This window comes from Nothobranchius furzeri, chromosome 5 (assembly GCF_043380555.1).
Source record: "Nothobranchius furzeri strain GRZ-AD chromosome 5, NfurGRZ-RIMD1, whole genome shotgun sequence".
NCBI lineage: Eukaryota > Metazoa > Chordata > Actinopteri > Cyprinodontiformes > Nothobranchiidae > Nothobranchius > Nothobranchius furzeri.
Window position 1 is genome coordinate 16,513,375 of NC_091745.1, and position 22,409 is coordinate 16,535,783.

Sequence of the window (22,409 nt, forward strand, 5' to 3'; positions counted from 1 at the left end):
TTCACAGATTGCTTCTGACGACCATGACGTCAACACCACCAGTGCTAGCAACCATGCTGGATCCTAGGCACAAGCACCTGGGATTTTTGACCCCACCAAGGAGGATTGCAGCTAATGCCAAACTGCTTGAAGTTCTGGCTGAAGCAGAAGCCGAACGTAGGAGCTCCACATCAGCAGATGCCGTTCAAGGCCAGCAGGAGGTGGAATATGGAATAAGGAATATCATTTGCATTTTTTCTTCATATGATATAGAAGATAGCATGTTATGTTACATATACAGTAGATGGAACCTATTCAGAGGGAAATGCAGCTTTTCAGAAAAATTGCCGCTGATCCCCAGTGAGTCGTGGTGGATGGCTGCTTATACTGAGCCAGGATTCTCTGGAGCACGTGTCAGACACAAGGTCCGCGGACCAGATGCGGCCCGCGGAGCATTTTTATGTGGCCCGTGAGATAAATATCAAAAATATATTAAAACTGGCCCGCTGGACGATTTTACCACAAAGACTTCAACTCCCATGATGCTTTGCGGCGTTAGCGCGGAGCCGACGCGCCCCCTCCTTTGTGTTTTTTCCAGCGTCTGCTGCTGGTGTCTGCAGCTCCGCTGTCTCAGACAAACGAAATACTCCTCTCACTCAGCACCGAGTTCACTCAGCTATTTTCTGACGTTGAAGCCCAGAAAAGGAGATTCTAGCCGCTCAGTAATGTGTTCATGACTGAAAGAGAAAGTTTTCCAACTAATGTCCAGACAGAGCTGATATAACTCCAGCGAACACGCTCAAACCAGCACGGCTCTGTGGCTGCTGTAGTTTTTCCTCCCCGACACACAACAACGTGGTCAAGCTGCTCAGACATGTTCATCAGCACAAACCTATGTGAGCACCTGTTGTCATCTAATGTTGTCATTATTATGATGAAGATGAACAAAACAACAGGAGTCTCCTCCTCAGCTCAGATCAACCCCATGATGCAGGTATCTGGCTGGAACAGGTGAGCATCACAGTAAACCAGTGGAACAAACTGAGCTTTCAGTATGTTGGTTTTATGCTCTTTTTCTGCTCCAAAACATGAAAGTTAACAGGTGAGATGTTGCATTTTCATTTAAGATAAAATGATATTTTTATTTTGTTGTTGGCCCGTGAGAAAAGATTTAACCTACAGTAAACAGGAAGTGGAAAGGCTGCAGATAGATGAATAGAATAGAAAATCCCTTTATTGTTCCTCAGTGGGGAAAGCTAGACGTCACAGCAGCGATGACACGTATTACAGGAGAAAAAAAGGAGAATAAAAAAATAAGAAAAATGAATAAACAAGAAAAAATAAATCCTGAATAGATTTTAAAAATGCTGATTATACCACAAGTAATGAATACCACTGATGCCTTTTATTTAAAACGAACTTGCTCGTGTGTAATTTGGTTATTCCACATTCAGTGTTAATGCAGAAATAAGTTTGTTTCCAAATTTAAAGGTTCAAAATTGCATATATGTTGATAAAGAAAATGTGCAAATTTACCGTCACTTTTTCAAAAAATATTAAGTTTGGCCCTCGACTCCATCCCAGAGTTTCATTTCAGCCCCTTGTGAGTTTGACACCCCCTGCTCTGGAGGGTTCTTCCTGTTAAAAGGGAGTTTTCCTCTCCACTGTCACTATATGCTTGCTTAGTATGAGGATTGCTGTAAAGTCACTGGGTTCCTTATATAGGAAACATTATTTCTGATTGGCTTAATGAACTGACCTGGATTGGAATGTTTATTATGTGAAGTGCCTTGAGACGACTCTTGTCGTGATTTGGCGCTTTATAAATAAACTTGAATTGAATTGAATTGAATTGAATTGAAAGAACAAGAAGCAAATACGTCCTTTTTCTAAGTAAAGGACTTGAGTGCCTCTATTCTTAAAAAAAGAAAAGCCCAAGTCGTAATCATCCAAAGTTGGTGCCAAAGCCATCTCAAACAAGCACCGTTCCTGAGCCGATGCCATCTTTGTAGTTTTTCTCCGAGCAGCTCTGTAGAGCGCTCTGACTGGCTAGGCCTAAAATAGTTTGGGCCAGTGATAGACCTGCTGAGGCTACAATGGAGAAAAGGACTGAAGGGCCGGAGCTTCACCTGTAGTAAGGAGGGAGGGAGTTGTTCTGATCTGAGCTGAACCGAAGGTTAAAGCTCTCGATTTTCTGATCTACATTTCAACCCCTACCTAATGATGGAAGATGTATTGAGAATCTCATTCTGTTACTCATGTAGGAGCCAAATAAGTAACTGTTGATGCCAGCGCAATTGATTGGGACTTTCAGTGAGAGGTTGTGTCACCTTTGGCATACAAGGTCATTTAGTGTTGCACTTTCACCTGCGCAGCCAGGTGACAGGAATGAGGATGATGGTGGGGTGAGCTTTGGATTGAAAGTTTTTATGGATCGCACATTTTTACCACACGTTATACACCCACTCACATTATGATTTTGTAGTTTTGTTGTTGATCCTTGAAGGTCCGACTTATTGGAAGTCAGTGCTGGACTGACCATAGGGCATAGCGGGCAACTGCCCGCTGGGCCGACCCTTTCATCTTTTATGGGCCGGTGTCTGTTTTTTTTTTTCCCTGGCCTCTAGTTGTTGCGGACAACTTGCCCGCGCCGCCCCACGCGACGCCTCGTAAAAGTTGGTGGATTGGCCAATTGGTAATAATACACTCTGGGCTGGACCAATAGCCAGAGGTCTGATGCACCCGCCAGTTGTTTGTGAATCTCAGTAAACAGACAGACGAGCTTAACAAAATGGAGAACAAAAAACGGAAAGGAGAAGCGGAGAAAATTCGACTAAAAAAGAAACTGGCCCTTCAGGCTGATGCTGGCACATGTGTTAAAATCTCACAGTTGTTTGGTAGTGAAGGTTCAAGTAAAATCAATTTAGGAAGTGATGGAGCCTCAGCCCAGCGACAGGTTGGAGAAGAAAAGAGGGAGGAGGAGGAGAAACCCGAGCCGGTGTTGTGCCATAAATTGACTCGCTGCCAAAAAATGATTAGCCACCGCGGGATCGCGAACGTTTAGGCAATTGCATTTCTAGACAAAATTCCCCAGGATTTCGCCCTAAAACTCAGCATATCTAGCAATATGGACATTCAGAAAGCAAAGATAACCTCTTCCGGTACTTAAACAGATGTTTATCGCGGATATTAGTGTGGCAGTGTTTGTGGCACCCTGCGCGGGAGCACGAGGACGTGCTTGTGGAAAGAGGGAGGAAGATGAGGCAGTGTGAGCATCCACAATGTCCCGATAGATTGTGCGCCCTGGCTGCTTGACCAAGGAGATGTCCCTTTGGCTGTCTGGTTAGAGCGTATGACTCTCACCCGTGAGTCTGGGGACCGAATCCTGCCCGGGCACTCCTTTCTGCACCTTGCCACATTAGTTTTTCCAGTTCGGAAGTTGTTTTAAGTGTTGCTATTTGTCTTAAACGTTCACAATGAGGATATATTAATCCTTTTTGCAATATTTGCGATTGAAAGATGGTTTGTGCCACAAACTTTGTGGTAAGAACTGGCTTTCTTTATGTTACAGCCATGATACTAAAAAAATAAATAACAATGTAAAATGGCACCCTGTATTGAATGTAAACGTTGTATAAATGGAAATAAACAATTCTCCAGCGATTTAATTTTTTCCCCTTCCTTTCTTTAGTCCACTTGACATGGAGCCACAGTTAACTAGTTTGGGACACATTTTTACTTGAAAAAAAGTATTTAAAATGATCAAGCTTTGGCTTTACAATGACACTGTGTAGGTTGCTATTCATTACGTTGCTCTATTTAAAAGTAACAAGATAAAAGCTCTTCAGCACATAAAATTAAGATTGTCACTTGCCAAATAGACTACACCCTCCCGTTTACCTATAAGAAATGCCTCAAAATATCTTTAAATTCTTTATTGATGATTTAATTGTAGACAACTAAAATGGCATTTTACTTGCCAAAAAGTGATTGAATCGCTAAGATTTTCATGGAGGCTAAAATTGACCAAATAAGGGTTTTATGTATTATCTGTTGACGTTACTGTACTCACTGCCTATTGTGTCATCAAAAACACCCCAAAAATGGCAAAAAAAAAAAAAAAAAAAAAAAAAGAAAAGAAGATAATTTCCCTCGCCAAAAATTGATTACAGTGTCCTGGTCACCTGTAAAGGGTTACATTTACCTAAATATTACTTTATTTATTATCTCTTGATGTTATTAGTGCCATCACAGGATGCCGGTGTCTTTCACATTCATAAACACCTCAAAAATGGCAACAAATGATCATTTCCCTTGCCAAAAATTGATTACAGTGTCCTGGTCACGTGTAAAGGGTTAAATTGACCTAAATATTACCTTATTTATTATCTCTTGATGTTATTAGTGCCATCACAGGATGCTGGGTGTCTTCCACATTCATAAACACAGAGTCCTGGTCACCCATAAAGGCTTAAATTGGCATAAATATTACTTCATTTATTATGATGCTGGGTGTGTTCCACAATCATATTCGAATAAACATGAAAATATTCTGTCCGAATATCTGTTTCTTGTTATAAATATAACAGCTAGAAGGATTTACAGTTAAAATAGGAGAAACACGTGACTCCCCAGGAAGGGTCGTAACACCACTTGCCTCATGCACATAAGTGAACAAAACAAAGCAGCATGGAGACACTCCGTCTCCAACCACCTCTCAGGCAGCAGCCTGCACTCCCAAGTTCTACACGTCACCAGAACATAACCAACCAACACAATAAAAGCAGTGTTATAAAGAATGGAAGGCCTGTAGTGTTTATTCTCTTACAGTAAGAATTTATCAATTTTTTGAGGAATTTATTTGAGATTTTCTGGTTTTTGTTAATTGTGCAATAGAAAAGTAATCGCTAAATTAATCATCTAAATAGTCATTAGAATAGTCGACTATTCGATAAAATAATCGTCAGAATAATCATTTTAAAAATAATCAGTTACCCCAACCCTACTTTTTAGAATGCCAGGATAGGAAGGATGGTGTAGGTTTACGTTTATTAGATTGATACATAAATACTACCAAGAAAGTGTACGTTGGTGTGTGTCAGAAACAGCATAAGGCTTAATGTCTTTTCCAAAAAAATCAGGTGATCGGGGCCGGTCTCCAGTCAAAATGCCCGGGCTGAATTTTTGTCCCAGTCCAGCCCTGTTGGAAGTTGTGGCCGAGTGGACGGACAAGCAGACAGACCAAACTAAATACGACTCACTTCAAGTAATGCTTTAATTATTCTAGAACAATCTTCCTCAATAGCGCTGTATTTCGTGGCAAAATCACAAAGATTTCTGTCTAAAATGCTCACTAATTAAAATGTTGACCAACAAAAGCGACTCAACAAGCACACTCAGCACTAAACAGAGGAACTAGTCGTCATCTGAGTTTGAAATGGTTTTGGCACAAAGAAAACAGGTGAGTAACACTCTCACATCTGTTCATATTGATGCCTTTTTCAAATTTCTGCTAAACAAGAGACCCACACAAGGTCCAGCACCGCTTTGCTGAAAGGCTGTTTCAGCCCACCGGTGTGAATGTGTGCAAGAACGACTGTGTGTAGCTCAGGGCGTCACCCTGCAAGTCTGACATGAAATCACACCCACATGCTTGAAACCGATAAACACGACTAGATCTGAATATTCATGAAAGGTGCCTAAAATGGTGCCCTTTTTAACCGATGATCACCAGAAGTTCAGTTGGACGTAAACAAGCAGCCCATTTAGTTTTAGATTTGTGGAGTGGGTGAGGCATACCTGGAGAGGAACACTGAGTTGGTGTTCAACTAGCAGCGCAAACACACCGCTGTGTGTGTGTGTGTGTGTCCATATGTTTGTGTTTGTGTCGTTCTAACACTGGAGCCACTGTGAGAGTGAGTCATTGCACGTGTGTGTGTGTGTGTGTGTGTGTGTGTGTGTGTGTGTGTGTGTGTGTGTGTGTGTGTGTGTGCGTGCGTGCGTGTGTGTGTGTGTGTGTGTGTGTGTGTGTGTGTGTGTGTGTGTGTGTGTGTGTGTGTGTGTGTGTGTGTGTGTGTTGGCAATACGGTGTGTGATGCAGTGAGGCTGACTTCTGCTGCCTTCTGTGAATGAAGCCGTAACAAATGGAAGAACAGGCCAAACGATGATCAACACGGGATGAAAATGCCACAGAGCAGGAGCTGCACCCTGAGGGTGGACTAACGCAGTAAAGGAAGAGTTACTGCAATTATCATATTGTGAGCCTAAATAAATCTCCAATGAAATACTGGCTGCAGTTTCATAATTTAACTAGCTTAAAGCATAACTTTGACCTCTGCTCTAGCCTTTAGAACATGGCTTAGCTTACGAGGATATTTTTGTATGGTTTATGTGACCTGATAGCTCGTGCAGCATCAAAGAGATCACGTTTTAGATATTGTTTGGTACTTTTCTGTGAATTTACACAAATCCTAAAGAGTAAAACTCCTGAGTTAACAATAATAACAATCCTAACCACAGTTTTAGTGCAGATTATCTATGAATGGAGCTTTCCAGTGAACGCAAAATAATCATATTAAGTTCTGATTGTAAAGCTTAGTCACATTTTGCACTTTTGTAGTAGTTGTCCCAGTTAACTCCATGTAACAGTAAAAGTGGGACATGGGTTTTTTGAAGTTACTTTCTCATTACACTTATTTGGAAAAGTATGCCTAATACAGCATAAATGCAAAAAGTAAATGTTTCCATCTGCATTTGACTACAAGGTTACACGTACAGAATTGTGCAAAAAAATAAGCAGAAGTGGAAAAATGCTGTAAACAAAGAATGCTTTTAGAAAATAAATAATGATTTATTTTTATCAATTTACAAAATGCTAAGTGAGTGAGCCCAAACATCCTGTCAAAGTCATCCAGAACCATCTTCAGTATCAATTAAAGACAGAGGTCAAGGAAGTGATGGTCTGGTCCCCACTGAGCCTGATCTCAGCGTCTGGATTACACAAAGAGACAGAAGGATGTGAGGAAGCCTACATCCAGAAGATCTGTGGTTGGTTCTCCAACATGTCTGGAACAACCTACCAGCCCAGTTCCTCCAACAGCTGTGTTCAAGTGTAGCTAGAACTGATGCTGGTTTAGAGGCAGAGGGTGTCAACGCAGATATTGATCTGATTTAGATTTATCTCTAGTTCATTCACTGATTTTTGTTCATTGATGAAAATAAATGATCAACACTTCTGTTTTCAGTTCGGGGGTGAGGTCCTGTCCCAAGTGGAAGAGCTTAATGCTGCTTCCGTATCTGGCCCGGTCTGGTTTGGGCTGGGTGGAGTCGGTCAGGGTCCCACACCGGTGAGGTTTCTTCACACGCACTTTTCAGAAACATGGAAATCTCTGAGCACATGGGCGGGGCAAAAGATGGACAGAAAAGTCTGTGAAGTCTCCCTTAAATTAAACAAAGGTGGCTGTGAGCGGTGTTGCTTTTGCAGGCTCTGATATTGCATCCAGACTGTTGCATCTGTCCTCCACAGCCAGCTGAAGCCTGTGTGTGTGTGTGTGTGTGTGTGTGTGTGTGTGTGTGTGTGTGTGTGCGTGCGTGCGTGCGTGCGTGCGTGCGTGTGTGTGTGTGTGTGTGTGTGTGTGTGTGTGTGTTCTTTACAGCACCTCTCAATGAGGGAGTGAGTGATGGCTTCAGTCAAAGGAGATGTTCCCTCCACAGTATCCAGAATCATAAGGAATTGCATATGCAAGTTGCCGATGGCTGATTCTATCCAATGGTAGGCATGAATTTGAGCCAGCCAATCAGTCGTCAGTTGGTGTAATGGGTCAATTCAGCCCAAAGTGGACTCTTGGGAAGAGGGCTGAAAATTTACTGACTGAGCACGAAAAAAAAAACCAACTTTATACCATATACCTATGTTCGCGACAAGGTTCTCCCTTTAAATTACTAAACGTGCCATGGTTAAAGGTACTTACAGGCTCACTATCAAGAGACACAAAGATCTCTTCAGTCCACGTATTACAGTGTGGAAGGTTATCTACATATTAATTCAAACTACCTGTATGAGCGTTTCGATAAAACTTTATACTTTTAAAAATTGATTCCAAATATTTAAATGCAACTTTTTAAATAGGATATCTAGTTTTGGTGAATGAATTTACTGTACAGTGGACTTCTCTGAGAAGCTTAGGTCAGTTTCGGCTGATTGCCCGGCCCTCTTTGGATAAACGATTTGGAGATGCTGAGAGGTGTCCCCAGGGTCAGCAGAGCCACTTCTCCAGCTCCCTGCTGGATATCAGGCAGCCTCTGCTAAGTCTATCCTCGGGATAAACGCCTCGGGCCAGGCATTCCAGTCAGCCTGAGACGGGCTCTTTGCAGCTGTCAGATTCTCTGACCCCTGCCAACACATCCTCAGGCCTCACACAGCGCAGCACCTAATGCTGGCCAGAAGGCTCAGGGTGGAGGGATGCCATCACTACACTGCTCCCACTTGAAGGGCAAGATTTCAAGCCTTTTAATATACAAGTCAGTTTGTTGCACCTGTCACACAAAGTGCTGCACAGCTTAGACTTATGCCTGACCTCACACTCAATCACAGGGCAACAAGGAAATCCACAACTCAAAAAAACCACAAGTATTACAGCAAGAGGAGAAATGTGGGCTGTGTGAGTTTATGTCACTTTCAGTTAATGACATCCAAAAAGTCCAATTTAAAGATATGAATGCTTCTGCAGTAAATTATTGTAAAAACGTCTAACTTTAAGAAGCACATAACCACTCTTCCAACCATCAGGCATGTTTAATACATCAGAGCTGCTCTGCCATGTCCTCCAGCACCTCGCTGCCCCTCAGCTGAGAGAGGAATTAGCTGTATGTTTGCTCTGGCAAACAGTGCAGCGACCAGTGAGTGGGTCACAATTTTAGTTCAGAACTTTTCAGACAATCCAACTGAAGGTCACTATTCTGAACACTTTGAGTCTCCAATGACATTTAGTGTAGCCGTCACACAGAGAAATAGAAAAACCACAGATCAGAAAGGTCAATGAAGCATCACAAGTGTATACGCTGGGTCTTGGGCCTCGCAGGCTCCAGCTGCTCGGTGTGAGCGGTGGTTGCTTTGGCCCAGCGGGGGATGATATCACAAATAACAGCAGCAAGACGGTGGATAAAAAGAAGGTCAAAGCAAAACGCTGGAGGCCAGCTGGAAAGTTAAGGAAAATTACAAGGTGAAAGGAAACAACAAAAACATGCAAAAGCAGAAAAGTATAAAATTATGCAAATAAATTATGTGTATGATGTACTTCAATCTTTGAGGTTTTGGTCAGCTATGGGGCGCATTTATACCCATTATTTTATGGAAGTGTTATATTTTATGTTTTTTTTTTTCATTTACCAGTTTTTTTATCATTTTAACCAATTTGTTTTTTATTTACAAAACTTGAAAACAAAAATAAATTATTAAAAATTGCAAAGAGGAAATATTTTTTGCCTATTTCTCCATTTTGAGAGGTTGTCAATGTGTATCAGCCTTTTCAGTCTACAAAAATATATTTGATTAAACTTTATTCAACCTGCACTGAGCAACAATAACCTGACATACCCAAAGAGAATCCAGGCATGCACAGGGAGAACCAAGCCCCCACAATGCGGGTGTAAAATTGAGGCCAATGCAGAAGTGAAATAAATTGCAGTTCTACGCTCATCCACTAGGGGCTGGTGTCAGAAGCGAGCAAATCCTCATTGACTCCCATGTTAAAAATAACAATTTCACAGCAGAAATAAACATGTTTACAGCCTGGTACCAAAACATGTTTTTGGTTTAAATGATCTAGTTTACACTCATGACAACTCTGAGGGGGGTGAATTGTTTTCTCACTCTTCTGTTTAGGTGTATTAAAAGCCTAAAATTGCAATTGTTGGACAAAATGACTTGCTGTGGCATTAATTGCACTAATAGAGCGTCCAAGGAGTCTCCACTTCATTTTTTTCTGTAAGTAAAATTATATTTATGTATTTTAGGTCACTGCCGAGCTGAGCTTAGATTTTAACATGTACTGTTTAACCATGAAATGTAAATGTAATAGGGTAAAACCCAGTGCACTTAACATAATGCTGCACTTTAGAAAATGGGTTGAAATATAACATGTTGGTGGAGCTGGGTTCCCACTATCGGCTTGTGGAGCTCTCAGGAGACCGATGTTTTCCACCCGTTCACTCGGCGCATCTCTGTCTGATCGCGGCTCCTAACTGCTGTGCGGGCTGCCGGCTTGTGGAGCTCTGGGATGGAAACCTTTCCACATGGTTCTCCCCAGCGGCAGCTCTGTGCATCTCAGATCACAGCAGCGCTTGTCTGCTGCGCGGCTGCCGGCTTGGTGAGCTTTCGGGAGACCTCTGTGTTCCACCCGGTTTTACCCAGCGGTCAGCCCAGCGTATCTCTGACTCAGAAGCTCTGGTGTTGTGCACAGTTAACTCCGGTTGTAGCTAGGTTGCTACCTCCGTTAGCTTAGCTCCCACCTCCGCGTTAGCTTTGGGTTAGCTTCAGGTTAGCTTGTAGCTAGTTCGACCGGGTGTCGTCAGTTGATCCCAGCCTTACAGCCCCACCCTCAGCTCCACCTCTCTTCCCTTTTGTGGAATTGTCTGGGCTTGACGGAACCTGTGACACAGTCAAAATGGCGGTGGTGGCCACCTCCCATTTATCTTCAAAATTGTGTTATTGGAGCCTTTGGAAACCCATTGTCCAATATTTATATGTTGATGGGGAGAACATGCAAACTCCATGTAGAAAGACCCCAGGTTTGGATTTTAACCCAGGGCCTTCTTGCTGCAAAGCAACAGCACAGGCCATTGCTCCACTGTGCATTTTTCCCAATGATCCTAGGAGCTAAGTTGTCTGAGACTTTAGGCCTGCGGTAGGGTCATCCATGACAAACAGGTCCTAGGTGAGGGATCAGACAAAGAGAAGCCCAAAGACCCCTTACAAAGAAAATTTTTATGTAAACAGTGGTCCCTTGCCCAGACATGGGTCACCAGGGTCCTCCTCTGTAGCCTGGAGGTGGGGCATATTGGTGAACCCCTGGTGGTCGGGCCTTTACCCATGGAGCCCGGCTGGGCACAACCCAAAGAGGAAACGTGGGTCACCCATCCCATGAGCTCACCACTCGTGGGAGAGGCCAAAGGGGTCGGGTCCAGTATGTGATGGGTGGTAGCCGAGAGCGGAGACCTTGGCGGTCTGATCCTCGGCTACAGAAGCTGAATCTTGGTATGTGAAATGTCACCTCTCTGGTGGGGAAGATATAGTCGTACTCACCTCTGGAACCAGTTTCCTTGAGAGGGGCTGGACTTTCTGCCACTCTGGAGTTGATCCCACTGAGAGGCTCCGAGCAGGGGTGGGCATATTAGTAACCCCCCATCTTGGTGCCTGTACGTCTGGGTTTACCCCGGTGAACAAAAGGGTAGCATCCCTCCACCTAGGGCTGCTCAATTAATCGAATTTTAATCCCAATTACGATTGGAGTTTTGAACGATTATAAAAAACAAAACAAGCCGATTATTTGCTCCTCCCGCTTGCGCTGCCCTGAGTTGCAAATGAAGCGCTCCTCCCACAGTGTTGCCAAATTAGTGTCTTTGACGCTATTTCTAACAGCTTTTCAGACCCCCTTCTTGACTTTTTAAATCTTAAAAGTACCTAGCGAACACTTCAGAAACATCTCTGGTAACCCTTAGCTACTTTCTGGATAACTGTCGTCGACATTTCCTGCAGGTTAGCTAAACACTTCGCCTGCGCTCCGGACCGTTCTTCAGGACATTAGGAAAGGGAATGATGCAGTGATGTGTCGGTCGCTAAAGAAACAGCTCTCGGAGCCGGCTCCCTGTTGGATTAACCAGAGTGAGTGACACACACCGTAACTGCGGACTCCTGAGCCACTAAAAACGGCTAAATGTGCGCGTGCGGCGTGCTAAACACACGTGCAGCTTGCCACTGATTGCTGTGAGACCAGGTTGGGGGGTGGGGGGTGCAGCTGTGGTTGTGACAATTATTACATTAACTGATGGACTTGTGAATAAATAGTTTATAAATAAGGAGAAATAAGTTCCTCACGCTGATAAATAACTAATCTCTCTGAGGACACGGTGCTAGTGCACTCACCTACAGCACATTGACACGACTTCATTAAATGTTATGCAATATTTTATGAACATCAATTTATTTGCGTTTATTTGTTATAAATGCCACTGTATAATTCTTGCTGTCAGTATATGCAAGATATTGTTACTTGGGTCTGTACTGGTTAGACTTAAATGAGTTAAACCAAGGTCTATAGCCCTTGGGTCATAAACTATGAGCTATAAGTATATTGGTCTTTTTATACTGGGAATCAGGAGTTATTTTAGTGATCATCTTGTTTCTTATTTTTGTCCTGATTGTGCCCTGAGCAATTTTATGACTGAATAAAAACAAATAAAATCAACATAAATTGAAAAATCGTCCTAAATAATCGTGATCTCAATTTCAGTCACTATAATCGTGATTATTATTTTTGCCATAATCGAGCAGCCCTACCTCCACCTAAATGTGAGAGGACGAGTCCTGACTGTGGTCTGTGCTGATGCACCGAACTACAGTTCAAACTACCCACCCTTTTTAGAGTCCTTAGAGGGGGTGCTAGAGAGCGCTCCTTCCGGTGACTCCCTCGTCCTGCTGGGGGACTTTAATGCTCGCATGGGCAATGACAGTGAGACCTGGAGAGGTGTGGTTGGGAGGAACGGCCCCCCTGATCTGAATTCGAGTGGTGTTTTGTTATTGGACTTCTGTGCTTGTCAGGGGTTGTCCATAACGAACACCATAGGTGCTTTTATAAGACACACGATGCCGGCAAATCGACGTAATATTACCGCAACGGTATGTCTATAAACGTGCCATGCCAGCATGGCGTTGCGCGAATATTGCGGCATTCGTTCCACTTCGCTTGGTAGTAATATTGCGGTAATGGTCTGTCGTATGCGCCCTGGCGCAACAAAGGCAGATGTCAGGATGACGTAGGGAGTTATTGCTGAGCTCTGGCTGGCAAATTTGTTGAAAATGAATGTAAACACAGGCAATAAGGTTCGCTTTTTGAACAAAATCAGCTGACATGGCAAACTGGAGCGCCGCAGCGCTCCACGAGCCTCTCTGTTAGAGCTGAAGCTCAGATCACCAGAGACTGCACAGGGACTGATGGAGCTGCTTGTTAAAAAAAGTAAGAGGCCACCCCCATACCCGCTTTATGCCGCCATCACCTAATCTTTTATAAAAATGCCACGATTGCGCCACATTACCGCCATGGTCTGATCTTATAAACGACCTTTATCCTCCCCAGGGAGCCATGGCAAATCCCGTTTTGAAAACACTATGGTCCTGTAAAAACAGCTTGTGTTCAGACATAAAGGTGTCCATATGTGCTCTTGGCACCAGGATACCTTTGGCCGCAGGTTGAGGATTGACTTTGTTGTTGTTTTATCTAATCTGCGGTCGCATGTCTTGGACAGTTGGGTGAAGATAGAGATGGAGCTGTCAACTGATAACTACCTGGTGGTGAGTTGGCTTCGATGGTGCGCAGTGCGCTACCAACACTGTTTATAATGGGGCAAGTGTGCTGCTGACCTTGACTCAGGACATTGTGGACCAGTGGGTGGAATACTTTGAAAACCACCTTAATCCCATTGGTACATCTTCCAGTGAGAAAGCAGAGAACAGGGACTTTAGGTTGGACTCTCCAATCTCTGGGGCTGAGGTCACAGAGGTTGTCAAAAAGCTCCTCAGTGGCAAGGCCCCGGGGGTGGATGAAATCTGCCCGGAGCTCCTTAGGGCTCTGGATGTTGTGGGGCTGTGTTGGCTGACTTTGGTCTTTAATATTGTGTGGACATCGGGGGTAGTTCCACTAGACTGGCAGACTAGGGTGGTGTTCCAACAACAGGTGGATCACACTCCTGAGCTTCCCTGGTAAGGTCTATTCAGGGGTTTTAGAGAGGAGGGTCCATTGGATTGCCGAACCTTAGATTCAGGAGGAGCAATGTGGTTTTCGCCCTAGCCGTGGAACACTGGACCAGCTCAATACCCTTAGGGGGTCCTGGAGGGTGCGTGTGAGTTTACTCAACCAGTCTACATGTGTTTTGTGGATTTGGAGAAGGCCTTCGACCGCGTCCCTCAGGGGGCCCTGTGGGGGGTACTCCGGGAGTATGGGGTACCAGGCCCTCTGATACGGGCTGTTAGGTCCCTGTATGACCGGTGTCAGAGCTTGGTCCACATCGCCCGCTGCAAGTCGAGCTTGTTCCCAATGAGAGTTGGACTCCACCAAGGCTGTCCTTTGCCACCGATTCTGTTCATAACTTATATGGACAGGATTTCTAGGCACAGCCAAGGTGTGGAGGGGATCTGTTTTTTTAAGTTCTTTTTTTAAACACGGGAAAGTTTTTTACCTTGCTAACTGTTTTGATCACTCCTACGATCTTCTTCAGAGCTAGCCGATAAAGACGGCGTCACTTCCTTCCCCATTTACCCACAGGCAGCAGAGGACAGCACCATTCTCTGCTGCCTGCACCCTCCTCGCCAATGACACAGTTCCATGCATGATCTAATGTGTAGACCCTCTCGTCTTCGTTCATGGTTCCACTCCCAGGTCTCCGTATTTCTATGGCTTCATTAATCCATCTTTTATATCTTTGTTGATCGTCGTTTATGATCCTTGTGTTGTCCCAGTCCATTACATGGTTCTCCCATGTGAAGTTGTCAGTTACAGCTGGTTTCTTTATTGTTATTTGTAAAAAAATATATAAATAACTGAATGAAAATATAAAAGTTGAGGGTATCCATTTTGGTGGTCTGAGGATCGGGTCTGGGATGACAATCAGCTCCTCTAAATCTGAGACCATGGTCTTGAGTCAGAAAAGGGTAGAATGCCTGTTCCGGGTCAGGGACGAGGTCCTGCCCCAAGTGGAGGAGTTTAAGTATCTCGGGGTCTTGTTCACAAGTGAGGGAATGCTGGAGTGCGAGATCAATAGAAAGCTGAGCTGGAAGGCGAAGCTCTCGATTTACCCGTCAATCTACGTTTCTACCCTCATCTATGGTCACAAGCCTTGGGTAGTGACCAAAAGAACGAGATTGTGAATACAGGGTCGCTGAGTTCTCCCTTAGAGATAGGGTGAGAAGCTAGGTCATCCGGGGGGGCTCGGAGTACATGCGATGCTCCTCCACATCGAGCGGAGCCAGTTGAGGAGGCACGGGCATCTGATTAAAGATGCCTCCTGGAAGCCTTCCTGATGAGGTTTTCCGGGCTCGTCCAACCGGGAAGAGACCTAAAGGAAGACCCAGGACACGTTGGAGGGACTATGTCTCTCGGCTGGCCAGGGGATGCCTTAGGATCATCCCGGAAGAGCTGGGCCAAGCAGCTGGGGAGAAGGAAGTCTGGGCCTCTCTGCTAAGGCTGCTGCGCCCACGACCCAACTCCAGATGAACCGAAGAAAATGGACCAATGGATGGATGTAAATATCAACCAATCAAGTCTGTCACCTGATAAGTGTGGACAACAAAGGCATTTGGGGCAATTCTAAAGTGTTTTTGTGTAAAAGTTATAAATAATTCAAAGAAATAAAGTTAACGTCATTTTGGACTGACAAGCTAAAGGCTAGGCCAGTCCCCCAAGCTCCACTGTAGTTTATTCAGAATTACTAACTTGCTTTAGTAAATCCTTACTTTGGTTAAATAAATCAGTTGTTGAACCCCCACTCCTCTGTTTGGTCTCCTTTCTTATTACAGCCCACCACTTCCAGTCTGGGTTGTAACAATCTGCAGACAGATTTCTGAGTATCTCCTCCTTTGGTGCACAGATCCTCACTGAGCCAAGTACTGTGAACAAATAGTTTCTCCGTGATATTATCCAGCAAGGTCCCGTTTTTGTCAAAACAAGGGTGAGGTAATGAAAAAATAGAAATATTTCATTAAATTAACATTTAAATTATTTATATGCATCATTAAAATAAAAAACATGTTTTGAAATATATAAAGTGCACCAAACTTGACTCAGTCCATTCAACAATTCTAAATGGACAATTATGTAACTCATCAATTAATTATTTGAAAGGATAATTTGTCAATTAAATGCTGAAAAAAATAAACAATACATTAATGAGGCCAGAACTTTTTAAACTTGAACATACCTACACCCACAAGTCTATATTTACCTGGAGTCTCCTCTCAAGAGTGGCTGAAGTAATATTACAACTTTGACAGAATACAAATTCTCTCTCTCTCTCTCTCTCTCTCTCTCTCTCTCTCTCTCTCTCTCTCTCTCTCTCTCTATCTCTCTCTCTCTCTCTCTCTCTCTCTCTCTCTCTCTCTATCTATCTATCTCTCTCTCTCTCTCTCTCTCTCTCTCTCTCTCTCTCTCTCTCTCTCTCTCTCTCTCTCTGGAAGCCCCACTCTAAGGGCCTTTGCAGTGTATTAGTAACTCATATATTGTACAACCACAGTCATAAAGTTTTCAATAAGTGGTTTTATTTCAGTATGTATTTTTCCAGTATCACAAAAAATATAATTTTATATGGTTAAAATCATCTAGCTTATGTGCACTTTTTAAAACACTGCCGAGCAAACATTCGGATGTTTAATGACAGTTGAACGGTCACAACTGTAAAATAATATCACAGGAATTACACCTATTCTATTTTCCTTGCCCGGACTCGAACCTGGATCCTCCGGGGGGAGAGTCACCAACTATACCAGCTGAGCTATGACAACAACTACTGAATACCAGATTTTTTTATATAGATAGGTAGAGGGTAAAGTGCGGGGTGAACTAACCAATCAGAGGACAGAGAAGATCTGCCACAGGCCACGCCTCCAGAGTGCCAAAACCCCTTTACAGCCGAGCGAGCAGAGTCAGAAACCGAGCGCGCAGAGAGGCTGCCGAGCGCGCAGAGGGGCTGCTGCGCGCGCACGTTTTCCTCTGCCGTGTGCTCGTTGGCAACGCGCGCACGCAGGTTTGTCACTTGTGCACATCCTTGTGCGCTCACAGACACAGTTTGCTCCCTCTCAGTGCACAAATGACCTCTCGCCATGCATATTTTCACTCACGAGTCCCGTTCACACGCGCGATGTGGACCCAATCCGCGTGCACCGGTTGTGGCACGCCTCTGACGCCATACAGGGTCCTTTCCACACACATACACACACACACACACACACACACAGATTCTTGCACAAATTAAAAATGCAACAATCAAGTTAGCTCACAATTCTGGTTTTAAATTAAGTTTGTGAAACTTTGATGGCCTTGAGAAAAGTTAAAGATACATCCGTACTTTATTGACACTGGTCAGGTTCAAAGCCCACCCCCATAAGACCCCTCCAACAGGTGCTTTACAACACAACAGTCATTCACTCACTCACACACACACACACACACACACACACACACACACACACACACTAGGGCTGCAGCTATCAAATATTTTTATATTCAAATATTATAAATGACAAATATAAATGACCCGCACTTGTATAGCGCCTCTCAGAGTAAGGACTCCAAAGCGCTTTACACTATACATTATATTGAATAGGTCAATTAATCATGGTAAGACTGTGGTCTGCTGCTAAAATATGAAACAAAACTACAAAATTATTAAAGGCTCAATAATAAATATTAAATAGATGCCATCTAGTTCCATCTTTCCCAGCTGATATTTATAGTTAAATATTCCATTAAAATGTGAAACCTATATTTTATTAACATTTTAGGTGTGTATTAATGCTACTCATCTTTGTCTAAACTTTTCTAAATCATTCACATATGATCAGTAACATTGAAATATTTCATTAACATGTTAGTAAGCTACTGGAAATGCTAATAACATGTCATTTCTATGTAACTGTGGCATATCTATGTTATTACATACGGGTTGGTAACACAATCCTGTCTAAATTAATTTCTAACATAGCAGTGTTTGTGAATTACATGCTACAACGGCTTGCCAAAGCCCTGCTGTGTTGTGTGGAGCAGACTCGAGTCGTTGACTCAGCAACAGCCTGACTCCAGGTATCTGCAGCGGTTCTGCTCCACGGCGCTGCAGCTGCAGACGTCCACACATAAACGAGATGGTGGGGATTTTCCTTCCACTTGCAGAGTTTAGTTAAAAAAGTAAAGTAAAAAGGGAATTTAAATTATCAAACCATTCGAGGATTTGTTTCAGCCCTAACACACACACACACACACACACACACACACACACTGATGGTGATGAGCAACATCATAGCCACAGCTGCCCTGCGGCACACTGAAAGAGGCGAGGCTGCCAAGCACTGGCGCCAGAAGTCCATCGAACCCCCACCTGCAGGCAAGGAGGGTTAAGTGCCTTGCTCAAGGACACAATGGCAACATTTTCTGCTGGGATTGATCCTACAGCAAGATCTGGTCTGGCGTCTGATACCTGATGTTTTTTCATCTCGACTCTGTCATCTGAGGCAGTTTCTCAAGTCTGAAGATGTTATTTTGGGCTGCATGGTGGCGCAGTTGTTAGCACTGTTGCCTCGCAGCACGAAGGTTGCAGGTTCGAAACTCGGCTGCGGCCTTTCTGCGTGGAGTTGCGTGTTCTCCCCATGCATGCGTGGGTTTCCTCCGGGTACTCCGGTTTCCCCCACAGATAACAACAAGCCTAGGTTGTAAATTGTAAGTCGCTTTGGATAAAAGCGTCTGCTAAATAAATAAACATAAACATATTTTGAAAGCTAAGGATTTCATAATGGGTTCTGAACCTGAAAGCTGGCTGCCTTCCACCGATGGTGTGAACCAACTGCACCACCAGACTCTTCTCTCAGGAGGGCTTTACTGAGAGTCTAGAACAGGTCATCAACCACTATAAAAGAATATGCAGGAACTCTTCAGCATCTGCCTCTTGATGCAAAAATAAAAACAAGCTGTCAGTCTGCATCGCTGCTTCTGCCAACAACCATGTATTAACCCAAAAAACACAAACAGGAAGTCTGCTTTACTTACTGGAAATGGTTTACTTTCAACTGAAAAGAGGAGAATTTCCCCAGGGGCCGATTAATAATTTATCTACCTGCATGTACACAGTTTAATGACATTTTGCATTTAGTTATTAAAATTGAACATTTTGAATATTTATGCATTTGAGTGTGATAAAGTGGTGGTCTAATTCCTGCTTTCTCCACACCACCAACCATGTAAATATTAATCCTTCTGATTTGTGTCCATTATTTAAAACTACATGAGCAGTAGCCAAAGACAAAGAAATGAACCACAGTAAAATAAGAAGATACCCGCATCACCCACACACAGATTACCTCCTGAAGCTAGCATAAACTCTCCAACAAGACTTAATTCATCTTTCAAAGAATAAAAAGGACAAAATGAATCAGAAGAAAAGCACAGCAAGACAAACCAACCCAGAAACAGAGTTAAAGAGACTGAAAGTTGTTGTCCATAAATGTTTTAATATAATAAACTTTTCCTTTGAAATACCAGAATTATTTTTTGTTGCGGCAGAAGCAAAGAAACATGAAATCTGATTTCGCTCTTTATCCATCCTGCTCTGCATGAAAAGTCTGTTTTTGTCACATTGAAGGACTTTTAAACCATAACTGAAGGCTCGTGTGTTGTTTTGTGCTCCTTTAAAGCAGCAGAGTGAATATTTTAACACAAAATTACAATTATAGAAGATTACGTCCTAAACCATTCAGTTATTGACAGGTGCAGCTGGCATCTGTAAACTTATTTTCATGTAAACCTGCCATATTTAACGTTACATCAAAATACCCAAAGTCAGTCAGGAAAGAGAAGATAATCAGATAAGGTCACGTGTTCATGCGTAAAGATCTTTCTGCTTAAACACAGAACCAGGGGAGCATCTGTTGCAGCATCCTAAACGATCGCAGCATTTCACTGCTTTTTTAATCTTGACATTTAATTAAATTAGCTGTGAGTTAAACGTGTTTTCTTTGGAAATAAATTAGGAATAAGAAATGACACTGGAGAACGGATTTTCGCAAACGCTCCTAAAGTTGTTCCCACCAGGAGCGCGTGGAGCGCCATCCTTAAAATAAAATTCAAACTTCTTTTACTCACAAACCAGAACAGCACCAAAAATCATTTCAGCCAAACTTTTCTCCGGAGACGGAACTCCCCAGTCCACACCGGTTCTAAAAAAGTCCGGGTACTTACCGGTTCCGTTACGCTCCAGACCTTCCCGGTGCTCGTCGTCCGTGTCCGGTAACAGAAGGGACGGATCGTTAAAGGCTGGCTGCCACTGCTGAGCGCGAACCTGTCCGGTGCGGCGGATCTATGAAGTCACCCATGATGAGAAGTATCCTGACAGGAAACGGCTTTTCACAATAAAGCTGGGATGTATCAGGCCTACACGTGATCTGTAATAATTAGACAATTATTAAATATGTGACGTCACGTGATCGCAATAAAATACTGATAATTAAAATACATTAACACATCTCTCAACATGTGAGTGTGGGACTTTTATTTTCACTCATTTCATTTAAATTTACTTTTATTTTGAAATAGGTGTGGAAGTTGGATTCAAAGATTATTTAACCTGAAATTCATCCAAACAGGTACTAAAATATAAATAATATAAAACGTATTTAGTTTTTTATATGTGTGCGATTCTGTTGATGCATAGCCTAAGACATGTTGTAAATGTTTTTTTTTGTTTGTTTGTTTGTTTGTTTGTTTGTTTGTTTGTTTGTTTGTTATTTAAGCAGGAATCCCTTGAGATTAATTTTCTTATGGAGGAAGATCATGGTCAAAAAGACACACAATAAAATTTGATTCCCTAAAAATGTTAAATTTACATCATAACACAAAAAAAACTAAATTCACAAGGTTGAAATTCTGTTACGGAAAAAGTCAGCTAGATACAAAAGAATTTGATCTGAACCACAGAGGTGAAACGAAGCAGTGTGCAGAAAAATGTCCTAGACAAATTCATGAATAAAAAGCTGACCTCACGCTGTTACATGAAGTTGAAGTTTAACACTGAAACAATTCATTCATTCATGGGCTGATTTTCATGCTGACAAACCTCCTTTCCCAGACTCCTAAACATTACAGCAACAGCATCAACATCCAACTAACAAAGCAGCCATTTTATAATCCAAGTAAAACAGTTTTGGTTTTCTTGCTGATTTTCTGATACCAGCTTCAGGCTCACTTACTTCATAAAATCCTACTTACATCTTGCTGATTTTAATCTGGTAACATAAACGCAGCACTGAGCTCTCCAACATTACGGACACCTTTGTGAAGTCTAAATGCTGCTTTTGTTTAAAAAAGCCTCCTAATTTATTTATTTAATTATGTATTGAATAAGACTACAGTGTCTGTCCAAACGTCATCAAAAACAAGGTGAAAACAACTCTTTTGATGTGTTAAATAAGAACCAAGTAAAGCAAACTCCTTATTTGTTTGCTTTTTTAATAGGCCAGAGTTTTAAACTAAGATTATGTCACAACTGATGGATTTAGTTAATTTGGTTAAAGCTAGAAATGTTATCTGTAAAATCCCCAAAGACCTGTTAAACCGGGCGTACACTGTGCGACTTTTTCACTTTTTTTAGCCGATTTTCCAGTCGTGCGAGAATCCACGAGATCGGGGCGAGTTTTGCGCTGAGCGTCGTGTAGTGTACAGGGGGTTGCGAGAGGCGATTAACACCACGTGACCAGCTACCGATCGGCAGTCGTGAGGTCGCACGGGCTTCTGGTGTGTTTAATATTTCGCTCGTCCCTCGTGAGGGTATCGCACTGTTGAAGCGGCGCTGCGAGCAGCTGCGACCCAAAAAGTATCAGAACCACTCACGGCGCATGCGCGCGCAATCCTGCATCAACTCCGCTCACCCGCTATTTCCCTAATAACACACGTTGTTCGTTTTTATCTCTACACGTTTTTTTTTACTCACAAAGATTGTCAAGAAAGCGTGTTTGTCGTGTTCATGTCAAATTAAACTGATCACAAAACACAGATTCACTTTCTTTATTTCGTTTTCCTCATCCAACCCCCATAAATCCCTGTGTGTCCTCCTGCAGCACTCCCGAAGGACAACAGGCAAAACAAGACAAAAAAAGTCTGACGTGTTGAGTAAAAACGGCTATTTTTAGCATATTTTTAGGGCCGACGTGTTGCTACCAGACGTACAGTGTGAGCAGTCAGGTCGCATCCAAGAACTGGGTCGTGCAGTGTGAGCGCCTGACTCGTGAGATCTGCCCTGCGAGGAAGTCGTACAGTTTGAGCTGAAGCAGAGTGCTACGAGTGAAAAAGTCGCACAGTGTCCGCCCAGCTTTAGAGACCAGTGATGATAAATGACCTGCACTTGTATGGCAGCTTTCTGACCCCTCGTTCACACCGAGTGTAGAACAGATGCAGTCCAGTTGC

General features: G+C 43.0%; 1 protein-coding gene across 1 annotated transcript in view; it reads right to left on the bottom strand.

Annotated features, from left to right (window-relative positions):
* znf385c (zinc finger protein 385C) overlaps nucleotides 1-20,315 on the bottom strand; it is a 443,520-nt gene extending 423,205 nt beyond the window's left edge. The window contains exon 1 of the mRNA XM_070551478.1: nucleotides 20,190-20,315. The gene's annotated coding sequence lies outside the window, so the exon portion shown is untranslated. The remainder of the gene's footprint in view (nucleotides 1-20,189) is intronic.
* Nucleotides 20,316-22,409: the final 2,094 nt, after the last annotated feature.